The sequence below is a fragment of the Bos grunniens genome, chromosome 25, assembly GCF_055505025.1.
Source record: "Bos grunniens cultivar Pamir isolate PY7600 chromosome 25, Bosgru_T2T1.0, whole genome shotgun sequence".
NCBI lineage: Eukaryota > Metazoa > Chordata > Mammalia > Artiodactyla > Bovidae > Bos > Bos grunniens.
In genome coordinates, this window is record NC_141189.1 from 40,770,072 (window position 1) to 40,783,658 (window position 13,587).

Genomic DNA, 13,587 nt, shown 5'->3' on the forward strand with positions numbered 1-13,587 from the left:
GTTATTGAAAGCTGCATTCTAAGAAAACTTTGTTCTCTAAACAGAGAGAGACCAAATTCTAGTCTGGTACCAGCTTACTGTTAATAACAAAATTTGTTTATCTGTTTAATCTTAGAAAGTCTTTTCCATAAATCTTGAAGAACTAGCAGTATTCCTCTAAAGGCATGAGAGTAAAACCATGGAAGGCGTGTTTAAAAACTGATTCTGTTGTAATTGACAAAGAAACCTGGTCATTGTGATATGTACTCTTCAGTATGATAACTAGGATTATAATTGACCATATTTTTTCAGGGCATATCAGGTCTATATGAATTTCACACAATTTTAGGGTAGCTATTTAGTAACATCAGCCATACAGTATAACCCGAAAAGATTTATCACCCCTTCAATAGTACTTCCCATGTAATTTAACATGTCCAATGAACCTAGGTGGCTTAATAGCTCTCTGGAATGTCTCAGGGGGCCTCTGAAGCATCCCAAAGTTAGCTAGAAGTCAAGTGATTTCGGAAGTTTTGTCAATAAATATCAAAAGGGTTCATAACACTCATCAGGTAGGATCATATAAGTCACTGTGAAATAATAGTTATTTACTTAGTCAAAGGTAACAAAAGATTTCAAAGGTAAATACAGAACAGATCAATTAAGAGGTAAAGAAACTTAAATCTATTATTAAAAGCAGTTCAACATCTGAAGAAAGTATGTCCTCTTAACAGAGAGGAAGGCCGAATTCAAGTTTTGCACCAGCTTACTTTAAACTCATTTAGGTAAACTTAATTAAATTTATTTTAAACTTAGTCGGTCCTAACCATGCCCCAAAATATCTTTTTTCAGAGTCACTTTCCACAAACCTTCTAATCACTTTTTGTAACAGCCACCTGTAAGTCAGACCTACTTTCTTTTTCTCTTCATAAAATGTAATTTTATTTTTATACCTTTTTATTAAAAACATACATCCTACTTCTTTATTAGATTAGCAAGCAAACATTAATACTAGATAATTAATATTGAATATTTCCAAATTTATATGAATCTGAAATTTATTTAGGTTGATTTCTCTTGTATTTAGAATTGTTTGATTTGTAAGCAATTACTTTCCTTTGGAGAAGGCAATGGCACCCCACTCCAGAACTCTTGCCTGGAAAAATCCCATGGATGGAGGAGCCTGGTAGGCTGCAGTTCCTGGAGTCGTGAAGAGTCAGATATGACTGAGCAACTTCACTTTCACTTTTCACTTTCATGCATTGGAGAAGGAAATGGCAACCCACTCCAGTATTCTTGCCTGGAGAATCCCAGGGACGGTGGAGCCTGGAGGGCTGCCATCTATGGAGTCACACAGAGTCAGACAGGAATGAAGCGATTTAGCAGCAGCAGCAGCACTTTCCTTTAGGCCAAGTAAATTAGAACTCATTTACAACTTCAACAGTATTATCAGAAAAAAAACAAGACATACACTGAGACATACATAAATCCAGACAGACAGACTGACAGAGATCTTATAGTTTTCTGTTTGAGATTTAAAATATCTATTTGAAAAAAATAATAATAAAAAAATAAAATATCTCTTTGACCCCTTTTTTGTCTTTGCTTGAAGTTCTAATTTGCCCAAGGCTAAGGTCTCAGGCAAAGTTGGCTGTGTATTTCAAGGACATGGAAAGGGTTAACTTTAAGCTTTTTCCTAGGCAGGCCTTTTAACATGCTGCTGCTGTTGCTAAATCACTAACATGCTAGTTGTTTTTAATTGTATATGCAAAAAGAATTGGTTTTGTAGTTTCCAAAAGAAAAATTTCTCTCACTCCATTCAATCAGTAATCACTCACTCACAATCATTCAGAGATTATCACAATGCCTCCCTTTCCCCGAGGCCCCATGTTTCCTTAACTGTTGCTCCCTTCCTGCGAGCCCCAAGGAGTTATCATTCACGATGCCTCCCTTCTCCTGAGTCCCCAGGTCTCCCTATCTGACGCTCCCTTCCTGGGAGCCCAAGGAGGTGATCAGTCTCCTCTTCTACCTATTGGGGTAGGACCTGAATGGGGACTGGCCCCGGGGCCTTAACTGACCCTGTGGCCACTCCTGGTGAGTTGGTCCATCCCTCCAATGAGTCCATTTGGTGCTCAGTCATCCAGAGAGTCAGAACACGGGTCCGAAAGAGAACCCAGAATACCATCTGATGGCGCGCCTCCTCATTCGTCTCAGGGTTCCTTCACTCCAGCCTGGCCGAACCACCAGTCTGGCAGCTCGAGAGGCCAGCATGGTTGGGATCTCGCTGGGGCCTTCAGAAATGTTGCAGAAATCAGTACTCGAGAAACAAAGCCCCACTCTCAGAGAGTTGGAGAACTCAGGTTTATTATGCCAGTGGGCCCAGAGGAGTTAACACTCCAAGCTCTGAGCCCCGATCAAAGGGGTTACAGAGTTTTTACATAGGACAGGCATGATTAAGTGGGTTTATGGGTTTGCAGGAGCTGGGCAATTGCAAACAGCAGGACATGGGTGAGTGAAATAAGCTCCAGTTCCTAATATTGTGAGTCCCAACTTTCTGAGACCTATCTGACCCAGACTTTGCAAGGAGAAAGCTGAGTTACAGAGCCAAAAGGACCAGGAGGTTAAGTAAAATTTTACCTTTTCCCTTTCAGTGTCATTCGGGGCTCTCTGCCTCTTGGAGACTGGGGTGTGACTTGACTCCAGGCCCATCCGGGGGTCCTGGCCCTGCTCAGAACCTCCCCATGGCTCCTGCGGCCTCAGACCTCACATTTCCTCTTCCCAAGTTCCTCAAGGCCCTCTTGGTCCTGCTCACTGCCGTCCCGTCCCCAGAGTTCGGTTTCCACAAGAAGCCTAGCATCACGTGGGCGCACACCGAATCCTGTCCCATCTTCAGGCTCTCTGACCCTTGGCTATGTGGTCCACCCCACCCCCACCTAGAATTCTTGGAAAGAAAATTTTCATCATCTTACAACAGCATTGTCTGTCCTCTTGACATTTCCTTAAAATGGAAGCTGAGCCTCCCCCTCCTTGCCCAGCCTTCCTTTCTGTAATCTTAGGGGTCCCTGCTCCCTGGTCCCATCCTCAATCCCATACTCTTCTAAACGCAGAGCTCCCCAACCCCTGCACTGACTCTTAGAATGCTGGTCCTCCAGGGTCTGGATGTCAGTGGTGTGACTCCATGTATCTTTACTCTGCTTAACATCTTCCTGGAATATAGAGTATTATTTGTTCATGTGGTCCACTGAGACCTTCCGCACTTCTTTTTAAACCGCACTTACACCTGTTTCTCCATTCCTTAGTGGCCCATCTCTTCCTCTATGTCAGCTTCCTCCAGAATTTTCTTTCCACAGCTTAGAGCATTCTCCTAGGTTCTGTTCACAATCTCCCCCTCCTTCAGAAAAGTTGGCTGCACACCAGAATTCTTAGAGCCCATTTTCCCCACTGACTTCTGTTGTTCTCCTGGAAAAACCTCCCAGCAGCCTGGTTGGGAGTCTCCAGGGGCAAGGTGGCCAGCCCTCCCACATCACTAGCAATGCCTCCTTTCCTCCCCAGTCAAGTGCAGAGCTCCCACTTCTCCCCGGGACCAGCTAGACCGACCCTCACTGCAACACCGAGAAGTCCGTCTGGAAGGGCTGCGCTTCCTCTGCCCCGGGAGGCAGAGACAAACTCCAGGCTGGGGAGGGCTGAGCCCAGACGCGCCGCCGGGAAGAGCTGAGCTGGGAAGGATGGAGCGGGTGGGTGCTCTGGTCCAGCTGCCTTGCTGGGTGTCCAGTGCCGGCCTGGGCCGCTTCCAGCACTCCTGGCGACTCATCAGTTACTCTCAGTCCTAGGGCTTGTGAGGTCAGAGGTCATGGCCAAGGGCTCCTGGAGAGGAAGTGACTGAGTGTACGGGATGAACGATACCTGGGGGCAGGTGCAGAACGAGAAGCTCCAGTTCTCTGGACTCAGAGCTGGGCTCTGCAGGTCTGCCTTCGGGGTACCTACTGAGCAGCCACTTCCGGTGGGCCAGAGAAGAGGCCTGGAGAAACCAGTTCCAGCCTCCCCCACAGGGTGGAGACCCACGTTCCTCCTCCCCCATCAACCCTCCAGGAAAATAATTGATGGTGCTAATTACTGCTCGTGAATGGCTCCTGGGTAAGTCAGGGTGCAGAGGCTATCCCAGCTCTCCTGCCAGGAGGACGGAAGGCTCTAGGGGAGTCAGTTCGCGGCTGGGACCAGGGCGCCCCTCTGCACGGGGGCCTGGGGACAGATCCCCACCCGCACTCCTCAGCTGTGCTTCCAAGATGCAGGCTTGGGGGCTGGGGACCTGGACTCCCAGCCAGCGTCACAGACTAGGGGATCTTGAGAGTCCCTGGGATCCAGGCTCCACGCCACCCCCCGCACCGCGGCGCCCCATCTCAGAAAATGGCACCGTTCTCCCAGATGCACAAGCCATTCGAGTCATTCTTGATTCAGCCTTTTCCTCCCCGCCCATTACCAAATGAAAAGGAAAAAACTCCTTCTCTGTACACGTATTGTTTTTAAAGGTTGTTTATTTTTGGCTGTGCTGGGTCTTCATCGCTGCACGACTTCCTCTAGTTGCGGCAAGCAGGCGCTACCCTGGTGGCCGTGTGCTGGCTTCTCATTCGTGGCGGCTTCTCTTGCCGCGCAGCACAGGCTCTGGAGATCTTGGGCTTCGGTAGTCATGCCGTGGGGGCTCAGTAGCTGTAGTTCCAGGCTCTAGACCATAGGTTCAGTGGTTGTGGTGCGTGGGCTCAGCTGCCCCAAGGTATGTGGGTTCTTCCCAGACTGGGGATCTAACCTGCGTCCCCTGCATTGGCAAGTGGATTCTTAACCACTGGACCACCAGAGAAGCCCCACATAGAGTATTTTTGACACCAGCTGTGTGGTTTTTTCCACACCAAGCAATTGTCTGTGGACACCAACCAGGTGTCGTACGATTTCACTCAGGGCTGACACCACTGGAGTTTGTGCAGACCCCACAAGTTACAGGCTCAGCCCCCTACGACCTTCCCCACCTCAGATGCCGATCCAAGCGGCGTGTCCTCGGGTCACCCGCACTCCCATCTGACACAGCTACGAATCAGGAGTTCCCAGAAAGCCCGTCCTCAGGTTTGCTCATTTGCTATAATGACTCACAGAATTCAGGGAAACACTTATTTATGTGGCCAGTGTATTCTATGATGGGGGACACAGAGGCGCAGCCAGGTGAAGAGGCACTTCGGGAGAGGTCCAGAAGGGTCCTGAGTGCAGAGGCTTCTGTCCCTGTGGAGCTGGGGTGTGCCACCCCACACACGGATGCGTTCCTACTCTGGCGATCCTTGTACTTCAGGGATTTTTATGGAGCCTCATCACGTGGGCACGATCCATTATTAATTCGCTCTCCAGCCCCTCCCCCTCCCCAGAAGATGAAGGTTTCAAGCTTCTAATCATGGCTTGGTCTTTCCGGTTACCAGCCCCCATCCAGGAGCCAAAGAGACCACCAAGAATCATCTTAACAGAACAAAAGATACTATCACCCGGGAATTCTAAGGGCTCCAGGATCAGGGCTGAGGCAGGGCAGGGCCCGATGTATACATATTTGTAGTGTTAGCTTCTGACATTAAGCTTTCGGCTGCTGGAGAATCTATTTCAAAGACACCCATCTCGAATGAAGGCAATGCCAGCTGTGCAACACAGCTCCGAGCTGACCACCAGCTAAGGAGCCTGGGGCCCCAACCATGAAGGTCCCCTTTTAGAAAACCCTGGGTGACCCAGATAACTGACCAGTGGGTTGACCCTACTTTTCTCTTCCTGAGCCCAAATTCCCCCTCTTAGGTTTTAAAATCAGCAAGGAATTCGAGTTTAAGTTCAGCAAAGAGTGAACCCTGGAAACCCCAGCCTGCCCACCCTTGGACCCTAATAAAGGCAGAGCTCCTGTGCGCACCCCTACCCGTCTCTACCCACAACCTCACCGTGTGGCCTTAGGGTGCTCGCTGTGCCCTCCAGGACCTGTGAGTAATAAATCTGTTTTTTTCCAAAGTCTCCTGAGGCTGGTTGCTAAGGTGTGTCTTGTGATCATAGTAAGAACCCCAGGGGCCAGTCCAGCCACAACACGTCTACGGGGGCCTCACCACATTGTGGGCTTGGGGTGGGGCGCAGGCATTCCTCGCCACCAGGCTGAGCCGGCCACAGCAACACTTCTGACGTCCCACCGATCCATCAGTGCGTCCTAGTGCCAGCCCAGAACAAGCCCACGGGAGAGCCCAGGCCTCCTCCTCCCTCCCCTGACACAGGTCCTCCAGCTCCCCTCCAGGCTCCTCTCCCGCAATGGCCGAGATGTTTAACAAAACTCCAACAAGCTCATGGCATCTCCCTGTTCAAAGCCCCAGCGATACCCACTGCACTGAGAAGGGGATCCCAGCGCCTCGTCCCCTCCCCGCAGGCGCTGGAGCATCCACCGTGCTCACCTGCTCTCACTGCTGGCCCACGCCCGGCCCCACGGGGCCTCTCTTTCCTCTGCACCCTGGGCACCTGCTGCTCTGTCTGCCCGACATCTTCAGAGTCGGCACTTTTCCTTTGGCCTTAGTTTAAGTGTTCTGTGGGGAAAGTGTGGAAGACATGAAATGGGCAAATGGGAGGCCTGAACAGCCTTCCCAAGGCGAGCACGAGTCTCCCGGGATCTTCAGATCCTGTAGGGGCGAGTGTGCGCCTGTGTCTGTGATGAGGCTGGCTGACAGCTCTGTGGAGACAGAACTGATAGCAATGCTAATCAGGCCTGCCCCTACAAGAGCCAGTCACCTCCCACTGATGTGACTGGTTACTATCTGTGAGGACAGACAGTGCTGCCGGCTGGCGTCCTTGTCGTCCTGCGGAAGAGGTGATGCCAAACGTGACGTTTTCTTGCTTTAGACTCAACAACGTTTTAAGAAAATATTTATTTATCCATTTTTGGCTGCGTCTGGTCTTAGCTGCTGCGTAAGGGCTCTTCAATGCGTGGGCTGATCCCCGGCACCTGGGATCTTAGTTCTCCGACAGGGACCAAACCTTAACCCCTGCATTGGAAGGCAGATCTTAACCACTGGACCACCAGGGAAGTCCCTAGGCCCTAAACAGTCTTGCATCTGTTATTAGCAAATGGATTTCACCATTCCTGATGTCCCGTGTATAGGTTTCTTCTTCTGTTTCTCAAATCAGTTGTAACATCTTGATGGTTTCCTTCTTCGTGAATGAGTTAAAATCTCTGATACATGCCACTTTTAAATTTCTTTGAGTCATGCTTTTACCTTTTTTGGAAATTACGCTTTTATTCAGTTCTTTATCTTTTGGCTGTGCCCGTCTTAGTTGCAGAACTCGGGAACTTCAATCTTCGATTTTCACTGCGTCATGTGGGATCTTTCTTAGTTGCAGAACAGGGGATCTTTAGCTGCAGGATACAGGCTCTTCATTAGTTTGGGCAGGTGGAATCTAGTTCCCTGACCAGGGATCAAACCTGGGCCCCCCGCATTGAGAGTGTGGAGTCTTAGCCACTGGACCACCGGGGAAGTCAGGTCACTTTTAACAGCTCACTATCATATCCACAGTTCTTGGGATGTCGTGTCTCCCACTTTTGTTGAGTCAATTGATTACTTAATGAAACAGTTCACAAGTTTTTTCCTAACTGAGAAAACAGGCTATAGATTCTGTATTTACCCTTTTATTACTGGAACCATGTTGTTGAATCGCTCAGTCCGACTCTGCGACCCCGTGGACTGCAGCACCCCAAACTTCCCTGCCCTTCAACATCTCCCGGAGCTTGCTCAAACTTATTTCCATTGAGTCGGTGATGCCATCCAACAACCTCATCCTCTGTCATCCCCTTCTCCTCCTGCCCTCAATCTTTCCCAGCATCAGGGTCTTTTCAAATGAGTCAGTTCTTCCTATCAGGTGGCCAAAGTATTGGAGCTTCAGCTTCAACATCAGTCCTTCCACTGGAACCATGATACTATATTGTTTTCTAAATGTAATTATTTGGGTAGCTTCCCATGTCAGTAAACTATTTGTTCATAACATAATTATTAATACTTGACACTCATTCTTTTTACTGTTGTACAGAACACTTCAGAAAACAATCTTATTCAGAAATCTTTGAAGAACATCTCTGAGTATTTTCTGGAGTTATATTCCTAAAAGAGAAATGGCCAGGTCAAAGGTTGTAGGTGTATATACAGGTTTTGGCATGTATTGTCAAACGAGTCTCTTTTCTAAAATTGTACAGTGACTTGTTTTCCTTTCCTCTCTTTACCACAGAAAGATGAAATGCAAATATTTGCCCTCATATCCTGTCAGAGTCTAAAGATTCTGTCTTTCTTGCCCTGGAGGAAAGGAGAACAAGTTCTCCCAACTGCTAAAGACTTGATCTCAAGCTAACCTTGCCCTCAGGTCTGCTGGGAAAGATGAGGAGACAGGAAATGCTAGAAACAGGAAGAGGGAAGGAATTCCCCCGGTCTAAATGAAGGGAGGACCAGAAAGCCTGGCAAAGTTCCGTGCCAGGGCTCTGCTCCATGCCGCCAGAGCCCAAGGAGCCCAGGTTCCACCAGGTGCCAGGGTCTGGGAGTGCCCAGGGAGGACCCACCTGACCAGAATGTGGCCCTCACCCACGCGTGTCCAGCACCCGGCTGTGTTGCCAACCTCCACCACCCCACACCTGCCACCTCCACCCTCCCCCAGCAAAGCAGACATCCGGCCAGGACGCCTTGTTGGGGCCCAACTTCATGTCACCTACAGGCTGCAAATACCTGCCTCCTCAAGCCTCCAATTGCATTAGCCTGGCTGCTCCAGCCCACCCCAAATAGAGCAATTAAAGGTTAATGTCCATTGAGACACGGGGCCTCCAAAAGACTCAGACTCCAGTCACCCTGTTCTGCTTCCTGCCGGTAAAGAACTGGTTGTTCAATATTTTTTATTTGTTGTCCCTACACTTGTCACCTGTCCTGGGGGCGGTCAGGAACTTCCTTGCAGGAACTGACCGGAACAAGCCACAGACTCTCTGAGCTGGGACAGTGTGGTTACTGTCATATGCGTTTCTCCTGCTTTCTCTCCCAACCTGCTTAAACCCCTGCGTCCTTCCCTCGTGCTTCCCATGGGTCCAGTCTCTCACAGCTGTCCTAGACCCCAGTTCACAGGGCCCCAGAATCATCCGCACCTCAGTTGCAACTGCCAGCTGCCACACTCAACACATGATCTCACTTCAGCCTCCTTACTCTGCTCAGAGCACTGTCCTCCCCACCGGACCTAGGAGGAAATGAAGGCAGAAAGGGGAGGAGCTCACCCCAACTTACAAGACTGGGAAGAAGGAAGGCCAAGAGTGAAACGCCCCATAGCCATTTTAAGACCTTGATAATCCGTAAACCTGAAGCTTCCACTACGTGCCATCAACATGTGAACACACACCTCCCTTTGCCGAGTGAATATAATGACCCCTTAACTGTATGCGGTGAGTTGCAGTTGGCAAATAAACATAATGACATCCTGGAGACATTTAATACACGTCTGTTCTTTTCAATTTGGCAGCTCTGTTTTCAGATTTGAGAGTAAGAACTCTTCTTCAGGACGCACACATTTTTGTAAGCCCCACCGTGACGTAGTCTGAAAGGCTACTACAGGGTGAAACCTTGTTGGTCTTCTCCCCCTCCCCCTGCAACACAATCCCCATTTCACACACAAGAAAACCACAGACAAGATCCCTCTGGGTGCAAGTAGAAGAGGGCTGTGACTCACCCTGGCTGAAGCAAAATAGCATGACTGTGTTACCATGAGTTCAGTACTCCCAGAAACACCTGACCAGGAAGAGAAAATGCGCAAATAATTTTACACCTTGACCTCAGAAAAATCCATCAAAAACCACACGATTTTTTTAAACAGGTAGGATCAAATAACTGGTGAAGATCCAAGACTCCCTCGCGGAGACTATAAACCCTCAACTACCATGACCAACAGCCCTGAACTATGTAACATGATCCCTACCGATCCTCATTAAGGTCTTAAATTAAGCCAGACTCTGAAACCTATCTCAACTTTGCCCTCTCCAGGAAGGAGTCTTTCAAGATGCTGCTCCCTCAACAAGGGAAGCAACAAACGCAGTTTAGTCTTAGCGACAGGCTGTTTTGATGGTATTTTCAAGGAACCAGCATTTGATGAGGGGTACAGGACCGACACAGTGGGCGCAAAGAGCCGCAGTAAACCCTCCTGGAGTGGTGGGCGCGCTCAGTTGCTTCAGCTGTGTCCTATTCTTGGCGACCCCATGGACTGTAGCCCACCAGGCTCCTCTGATCTAAGAGGCTCTCCAGGCAAGAATACTGGAGCGGGTTGCCATGCCCCCGTCCAGAGGATCTTCTGCACCCAGGGATTGAACCTGCGTCTCTTACATCTCCTGCATTGGCAGGCGGGCTCTTTACCACTAGCGCCACCTGGGAAACCCTGAGGGGTGGGCACTACCTACCAACAGGGACAAAAGGGCACAGGTGCCTGGGAGTCAACCCACAGCGTCTGCTGCCGTAATGCGAGCCCAGCTTGCCCAAGGCCACGCAGACTGTTGACAAAAAGCTGGGAGGAGCACACAGGCCTTTCCGCAGGCGAGGCATGGCCCTCGTCCGCACCTGCACCGGAAGCCTGGGAAGCTCCTTCCCTGATTTCCCGGGCTCTGTGGCCTCAGGGTGACTCAGGAGGAAACTCCTGTCCCTCATCCCTCCGCACTAATCCAGCCCGAGGACAATATAAACTAATTCCCTACAGATTAATTCACTCCAGCCAGCTAATGATCCAGGCTCACTATGGACCCTCAGCCGGCGGAAGCACGGGGGATGCCGGGAAGGCGGAGGACGGCCAACTTCCGGCTGCAAAGGCCGCCGGGGAGGGGCTTAAGGTGGGTGGCTGCGTGGCTGGGTGGCGGGTCGAGAATTCTGGTTTCTCAAACTAGGGGCGAGGGCGTGTGCGTACTCGCGGTGGGGGGCGAGCCCTCCGTGCCTCGAGACCCCTGCTAGCGGCCCTGGTCCTGGATGAGCCTGAAATACAAGGAAAAACGCCTCCATGATCCAGGAGCCCAGCAGCGGCCGCGGACCCCAAGGGCCTCTGGGCTGAGCTGCCGATCAGATTGTGTCTGGCGCCCCCAGGTGGCCGTTTGAAGGACTCCAGCCCGGCTTGCCTCTGGCCTGAGCTGCCGATCAGATTGTGTCTGGCGCACCCCGTGGCCGTTTGGGGGACTCCAGCCCGGCTTTCTGCTTCCCACGGAGCCGCATGCCTCCTCCCGCCTTTGTTTCCCCGCCCGGTGGAGGAAGTAAAATGTACACGCTAACCCTTGGACAGCACGGAGATCAAAGGAGTCCATCCTAAAGGAAATCAACCCTGACTATTCATTTGAAGGACTGATGCTGAAGCCAAAGCTCCAGTACTTTGGCCACCTGACGCGAACAGCTGACTCATTGGAAAAGACCCTGATATTGAGAAAAATTGAGGGCAGGAGGAGAAGGGGGCCACAGAGGATGAGATGATTGGATGACATCATTGACTCAATGGGCATGAATTTGAGCAAACTCTGGGAGGTAGTGAAGGACACGGAAGCATGGCATGCTGCAGTCCACGGGGTCACAAAGAGTCGGATGTGACTGAGCAACTGAACAACAATAAAATAAAAAATGGGAGGAGAGAATATGTTGAGTTTTGCAAGTTGGGTGTGCAATACAGTCTTATCTTTTAAAACTCATTGTTAAAAATTACATTATAGGGATTTCCCCGCTGTGGACCAGTTTAGTGGTTGAGGATCCACCTTCCAAGGCAGGGGAAGGGGTTGCAGTTTCCATCACTGGTCAGGGAACTTAGATCCCACACGCCAGGTGGCACCTAAGCCTGGTCACTGCAACTACTGAGCCGGGGCACCCTAGAGCCTGTGCCCCACTACAAGAGAAGCCCTCACACAGCAACAAAGACCCAGCACATTAAAAAAAATTGCATTATATAAACTTACATTTAAATTATATTGACAAAGGTAGCAAATAATCAAAAATAATCACTTCTATTTATTTTACTACTATCTGTGTTCTTGAGGTTTTTGTATCTATTATATTCATGTGGTGGAAATACCAATGTGCTTCTGTAGGTTTACTTCTGACTCTGCCTTCAGTGACCGCCTTGGTAGTCTAACATTTGCCATAAAGGGAGTATTTACACCACAGAAATGGGCAAACTCTAGAAATCAGTCCCCACCGCGCCCCCCTCCCCCGGACTTCCCATGAGGGTCAAACATTCACCAACACACCACTTTGGTCAGACAAGGGTGGAGTGGACAGAGAACAAGCCCCACATCTTGTGGTGTGTGTGTGTGTGTGTGTATGTGGTGGGGCGGGCAGCATAGGAACATAATTGCTTTCCTCTTTGTTAAGGCCCAGCACAGGTCCTGACCATGGTGCTCAATGAGTGAGGAAGGGAGGGAGAGAGAAAATTACCTGCTAAACTGGGCTCTGTCCATTTTCTTAAGATCAGCTTCTCCAACCTCGACTGTGCCTCTCAGCTGACCTTTTTCCAGGTGACCTAACAGTGCTCACTGCGTGGTGTGCGAGGCCTTGAACGCCAACAATTCAAGTAGTTTCCCTGCTGAAGGTCATCCAGGGAAGGATTTTGAGTAGGGGGTGATAGAATTCACATTTTACTTGGGGATGAGAATTGGGCCTGTGTGAAGGACAGGTTGAAGATAGAAAGGAATAGAATCCAGGAAACCAGCCTGTTCATTCAAGACTCGGTTCGGCACTCAGGCCCTGTGTAGGGGCAAGGCTGTGGAAAACAGCATGAATCACAATCCATGGCCCGGGGAGTTCAAACGGGCAAATACTACGAGTGTGATAAGTGTGTTGAAAAGAGCAGGTCCAGGTGCCAACGGGTGACTCAGGCTTCCTGCACTTGATCTTAGCCAAAAGGCCAAGAAGCAATTGACTCATTCTTTCTGGAAGAGGCAAGGAAGCTATGACCCAGCCTGGACAAGTGGGGCTTGCAGCTGTCAAAAGAAGAGGGGTGGGTCCCAGGCTGAGAGAACCGCTCAGGCAAAGGCCTGGGTCTGTAGAGGGCCTTGGAGATGTGCCTGGAAGAGGAGCGCTGAGAGGAGGGAGATGGGTCTGGAAACATGGTGTTCCCACGGCCAAGGCTGAGCAACAGCCGTCAGCATGGGGGCACAAAGCTGGTCCTGACTGAGTGGCTGGGGGGTGTTCCCTGTATTCTCTGGTCCCGATCCGTGTCTGCAGCAACACGCAGTTCCAGCCACATCTCCTACCTCCTTCTGTGATCCAGCCAGAAGGAATACTGACTCAGAGTGTGGCTGAAGGTTCCTGACTCCATACCTGGCCCAGGCTGCGTGTCAGAAGCTCTTTCAAACACACTTGTTTTCTGTCTCTGTCTGTCTGTCTCTCACATACACACACACACACACTCCATTTTGGAAACTTGATGCAACTTTATCATTTAGGTGGGTGTCTGGATTCAAAGTCAGTCCCCTGAAGATGTTTTTTAAAAACAATTTAGGGGCTTCCTTGTTGGTCCAGTGGCTAAGACTCTGCGCTCCCAAGACAGGGGGCCTGGGTTCAATCCCTGGTCAGGGAACTAGAT

General features: G+C 50.0%; 1 long non-coding RNA gene across 1 annotated transcript; it reads right to left on the reverse strand.

The window, feature by feature from the left end:
* Positions 1-4,493: 4,493 nt before the first annotated feature.
* Positions 4,494-10,803, reverse strand: LOC147345619 (uncharacterized). The gene is made up of 3 exons (XR_015154885.1): positions 10,439-10,803; positions 6,429-9,776; positions 4,494-4,789 (listed from the first exon to the last, which is right to left on the reverse strand). It is a non-coding gene; the product is annotated as an uncharacterized LOC147345619 (long non-coding RNA).
* Between the last annotated feature and the right edge of the window lie 2,784 nt (positions 10,804-13,587).